The sequence below is a fragment of the Montipora capricornis genome, chromosome 2 (genome assembly GCF_036669925.1).
Source record: "Montipora capricornis isolate CH-2021 chromosome 2, ASM3666992v2, whole genome shotgun sequence".
Lineage (NCBI taxonomy): Eukaryota > Metazoa > Cnidaria > Anthozoa > Scleractinia > Acroporidae > Montipora > Montipora capricornis.
Window position 1 is genome coordinate 48,344,499 of NC_090884.1, and position 3,719 is coordinate 48,348,217.

The following is a 3,719-nucleotide window of genomic DNA, read 5'->3' on the forward strand; positions in this document are numbered from 1 at the left end:
CCAGTTCAGATGAAAAATACTACAAATTAGTATACTATGACAAATTAACTGCATGGTTAGACCGAATTTACAAGTTACATTGAACTGTATGAGGTGTGCCACCCGCCAGTTCAGATGAAAAATACTACAAATTAGTATACTATGACAAATTAACTGCATGGTTAGACCGAATTTACAAGTTACATCCAACTGTAAGAGGTGTGCCACCCGCCAGTTCAGATGAAAAATGCTACAAATTAGTATACTATGACAAATTAACTGCATGGTTAGACCGAATTTACAAGTTACATCCAACTGTATGAGGTGTGCCACCCGCCAGTTCAGATGAAAAATACTACAAATTAGTATACTATGACAAATTAACTGCATGGTTAGACCGAATTTACAAGTTACATCCAACTGTATGAGGTGTGCCACCCGCCAGTTCAGATGAAAAATACTACAAATTAGTATGCTATGACTAATTATCTTTAAATCATTGTTGCCACATGCAGATGTGTTTATTAGAAAGATATCACTTGTGTTTGATGTATTTGCCACTGAACGATGACTGACAATTTCCTCAGACCCAAGGGACAGTGAAACCTTTCTTGATTTTTGTCAAAAAACTTACATTATATGAACAGAGAAGTCACTGATTGTTGCAGTGAATATTTCTACCTTGTATTCACCCAGTTCAACATGAGAGCATTCGACTCTTCCATAATTACCTGATGTCTGGAACAAATTTACTTGACCCAGCTAAAACAGTTTGACCTAATAATGTTCACAAGGTATATCCAAAATGGCAATGAAACCTCTACCCTCCCAAGTTTTGACACAAAGACATCAATTATTATTCACAATTGCATCGCAATTTGCAATCAGCTCTGTCTGTTTCTTGCATCTCAGGAAATTCCCTCCAATTAAATTTCAATGCTCAATTTCCTTCAGCACTGCATCTTGTGGTTGAAGTACATGAACGCCCTGGAAAAGAGTCACACCAGTCAATCAATCAATTTATATAATTTCATAATATCATTTTTAAAGAATGTTGTAACAAATCACTTTGCCATTCATGAGCAATGTTCCTGTTTAGGTGAAACTCAATAATGAAGCTAAGAGCTAAAGGAATTATTGCAAGAAACTTGTATCTTACCATGACGAGCTTATGCAGACAAAAAAATATATGCAAATGAGCTTACGGGGATTTGAAATCACCCTTAGCTAATCATTATTAAGTGTAACTCAAGAACTCATTTCGCAAGTTTAGGTGTCACAGAGATCGTATCAGAGTCCGCTTCTGACATATTATTCAGTTACTTTTTTTTACACCTTTTAAGTCACAACGGAGAAGCATAAATCCACAAAACGTCATTCAGGGAACGTTTTCCAGAGACTTTGCCCCGTGTAGCTCGTGTGGCGTGCAGCAATTCTCGCGAGGATTTTAGAGTAATTCTTGCTCGCACAATTCTGCAACACTGTGGCAAATACGCATAACTCGCTTTTTGAGTTCAGTTATTTTCAATTTACGTATGCTTTGTATGTACAAAATTGGTTCTGCCTTCAGATAACAACAGTCCAAAACTGGACTGACTACCCAAGAGAGACAGAACTTATTAGTACAAAATAATAATTATTACAAAATTGGTTCTGCCTTCAGATAACAACAGTCCAAACTGGACTGACTACCCAAGAGAGACAGAACTTGTTAGCGCAAAATAATAATTATTACAAAATTGGTTCTGCCTTCAGATAACAACAGTCCAAACTGGACTGACTACCCAAGAGAGACAGAACTCGTTAGCACAAAATAATTGTTATTACAAAATTGGTTCTGCCTTCAGATAACAACAGTCCAAAACTGGACTGACTACCCAAGAGAGACAGAACTCATTAGTACAAAATAATAGTTATTACAAAATTGGTTCTGCCTTCAGATAACAACAGTCCAAAACTGGACTGACTACCCAAGAGAGACAGAACTCATTAGCACAAAATAATAATTATTACAAAATTGGTTCTGCCTTCAGATAACAACAGTCCAAACTGGACTGACTACCCAAGAGAGACAGAACTCATTAGTACAAAATAATAATTATTACAAAATTGGTTCTGCCTTCAGATAACAACAGTCCAAACTGGACTGACTACCCAAGAGAGACAGAACTCATTAGTACATTTAATAATTATTATTACAAAATTGGTTCTGCCTTCAGATAACAACAGTAAAAAATGGACTGACTACCCGAGAGAGACAGAACTCGTTAGGGTAAAATAAAAATGATTAAAAAGAGACTGATAACAAAGGTCAAAATCAGACTATCACATACAAGAAATTATTTAAAATGCAATCTGTTTTGCAATAATAATTTAATATTATAGATACTTTTAAAGATTACATTGAAACTGATCAATGTACTTCAGGTCTGGGCTGGGCATTGAGGTACACAAGCAACCCCACCGTGACAAGGTATGGACTATGAGGTGGTTGCAAAGTACAAAATGTTCAGAAAATCGTCTGGCATTACACAGAGTAAACTCCCAGGAGTCAATCGGTTTAGTATAAATTTACAAACTCACAAACAAAACAAATGACAAATTATCCTAATGATCTTTTGCTTATTAGCTTGGCTCCACATAACAAGCTAAATTATGCTTCACAAATTATTATTATTATCATTATCATTATTATTATTAGGATATGTTGGTCAACTTTGTTTTCCATGCTCGACTGGTTATTTCATATCCAACAAGCCTGAACGCAATAATATTGTTTTATTGAAAATGTCCCCAAAATAGAGAGAAATCTACTGACTTCATTGTGTAACTGTATATTTTCAGCTGACATGTACCCTTTCCATCATTTTGTAGAGCATGGAATATTAGCTCATATACCAGGATGGCAGGGCCAATGAAAACTTCTGAATTGTATTACACAATGATAAAATTTTTAATATTTATTATGTTTATAGACATCACAAAATTTACATACAGTCTCACTTTGAAAGAGAGCACAAAACAATTTATCTCATTGGTCTCTGTGCAATGTACATGTATGTAGTGTTTCCATGGTACTTTTAAAAATACAAGAGTTTCCTTAAATAACAGTTACCTACCTTTTAGAAAAGTCCCATTCAAGACAACCTCCACCAGCCCTTTTTAGCTGCCAAAGACCTAATACATTGCCCTGAAACAAAATATGGACATATAAAAACCCTACAAGGTCAGCTTCATGACCCGACATAATGGTTATGGTAGGAACTGTGGAAATTTGACCGGCTGGAATTCTTTGTTGACACCCTGGCTTACAAACTTATCTGGAAGCCTGTGACAACATCCCAAAGTGTCCACCTTACCAAACTGACCATTTTGTACATGTAATAAAATCAATAATTATTTATTGTTGAATTTTTCATACCTTTTTATTGATAGTGTCTGAATTAGTGTTTGAAGGGTACAACTCAAAACAAATGTTGTATTTCACTCATATTTGCTCTTTTTTTGAGGGTGCCTGGGCATAAAGCACTCAAAGCACTAGCTTGTGAGATTTCCCATATCCAATTAAAACAGTGGAGCAATCATGCCAAAAATTGTCTCTTAAAACAAAAGTTTTGAGATATAAAAATTCCTCAAGATGGCTTTTTGTGTATTGTTATGAATAGGCCATTTCCGAGTTCCTGTCTGCTCCCTCTTCAAAGCGAGTCTAAGTGCGAAGTCTTTGTGATGGTAATTAGGTC

At 35.5% G+C, this 3,719-nt stretch overlaps 1 long non-coding RNA gene across 1 annotated transcript in view; it reads right to left on the reverse strand.

The window, feature by feature from the left end:
• Positions 1 to 297: 297 nt before the first annotated feature.
• Positions 298 to 3,719, reverse strand: part of LOC138038075 (uncharacterized) — a 10,576-nt gene continuing 7,154 nt past the window's right edge. Inside the window, exons 2-3 of the long non-coding RNA XR_011130182.1 lie at positions 3,099 to 3,169; positions 298 to 966 (exon numbers count right to left, since the gene is read on the reverse strand). This is a non-coding gene — a long non-coding RNA (uncharacterized lncRNA). The remainder of the gene's footprint in view (positions 967 to 3,098; positions 3,170 to 3,719) is intronic.